Source organism: Penaeus japonicus, unplaced genomic scaffold (genome assembly GCF_977035675.1).
Source record: "Penaeus japonicus unplaced genomic scaffold, GWHDUDI00000001_assembly GWHDUDI00000023, whole genome shotgun sequence".
In the NCBI taxonomy this organism is placed as follows: domain Eukaryota; kingdom Metazoa; phylum Arthropoda; class Malacostraca; order Decapoda; family Penaeidae; genus Penaeus; species Penaeus japonicus.
Window position 1 is genome coordinate 59,269 of NW_028234425.1, and position 2,020 is coordinate 61,288.

Here is a 2,020-nt window from a genome sequence, read left to right on the forward strand (position 1 = left end):
CACTTCTCCATCTGACCCAGCCCGCCTAGGTCACCGCGCCGGGACGTCCCAGCCAAGCCACGCTCTACAATGCCGTATCTAGTACTTGCTCGCTTAGCACCATCAGGTACTATTTAAGATCATGAACCCTAATAAACCATGCAGACCTTAAGTTGATTTCAACCGTCCTACTAGTATGACAAACACGATAGAGAGAGACAGACGCACACAAAATCAGGTAGACAGATAGATGGACACACAAAGATAAAAAAAAAAAAAAAAAAAAAGTGACAGGTAGAAAGGCACACAATCATACACACGCACACACATACGCAGATGAAGGCAGATGTATAGATAAACAGACAGAAAATAGAGACAGTTTCAATGAGAGAAAGAGGGGTGGGGGGGGGGGGGGTTTGTGGGGGTTATTCGAGGGGGGGGGGGGGGTTTTTTTGGTTTTTTTGGTCGGGTTATCGATTTTATGGGGGTTGGGGGCGGGGTGGGGCGGGGGTATCGAATCGAAACGGAAAGATATATGTCCAAGCCTCCTGCTCCATTCCACATCAATGTCACGCTGTTTAATTGGGGATGGTGCTTGATGTCAATTTTTTATGTAGCGCGATCGCCAAACTTGCCTATTGTTGCGAAAATTCGGCTTCATTATGAAACGATGTAGACAATGTCACCATTGCGAGGACAATATTGTTATTGTTATGTCAGTGCTGATAGCGGTACTCTTGTCTTATTGTTATTGAAGCAGTGATATTACGGAAGAGAATACTGCCAATACCATGTGGACAATGATAAGGTTATAACTTAAGTAGTCGACATATAATGTGAACAGCGAAAAGACAACAATGTCACTATCATCAGGGCAATATCATCATCAGTGAGACAGCAAAAATAATACAAGCAAATATTGTTGGTCAAAGACACTTCTCTAAACAAGACTCCAAACAAGCTCTTCACGAAAACAATGTTTAGGGGAAAAGAAGTAGTAAGTGTCGTAGTATTCTCTACACCCTTAACGGTATTGGTTCTGTTTCATTCGATTTCCGGGTTTTCGAGAAAAAAAGAAAGAGAAGAAAGATGACGAAGGAAAAGAAGAAAAAGAACACAAGGTACACTTAGTTTGTGTGTTCATATCTATACGACCATTGTGATCAATAAAAGAAGTTAAAATCGGAAAAGCAACTCTTTACGGATTGTAGGTAAGAATGACTTTAAAAAAATGCTCTCGCGAGGCCAAAGATAAAACTGCTTTTTTTCAGCGAAAACAGGAAATAGGGAGTATTGGATAGGAAAAAGGGGAGACGGGGACGGAGGGAGGGAGACGGGGAAGGAGGAGAGGGGCTATATTATAAAGGGAGGGAGGGAAGGAGGAAGAGATAGAGAGGAAGAAAAATATATACATACACATTCACACACACACACCACACAACACACACACACACACACACATATATATATATATATATATATATATATATTATATTTATATTATATATAAATATATATATATATATATATATGCATATATATATATATATATATATATATATATTATATATATATATATAATATGTATCATCTATATATATATATATATTATATATATATATATATAATATATATATATATATATATATTGCATATATGCATATATATTATATATATTATATATTTATATATTATATATATTTATATATATATTTATATATATAGATATATATATTATATATATATATATTCATGCATACATAGAGAGAGATGCGAGAGAAGATAGAGACGAGGAGTTGAAGAGAGAGAGAGAGAGAGACTTTTAATATTCTTAGTTGTCTAATTGACTCAGGAAATTCGTGACTACTGAAGGTGACATAACTAAACTTGCCTTAATGTAAGTACTTGGAAGTTTTGTAAATTATTTTAGCCTTGATCCCTTATTGTGCTTCTAGAAAGACTATTTTAATTCAGATGAGAAATAAAAATAATACATTCCTCTTCTTCGTGGCTCCCGTCGATTATCTCTTTCAGCTCTTAT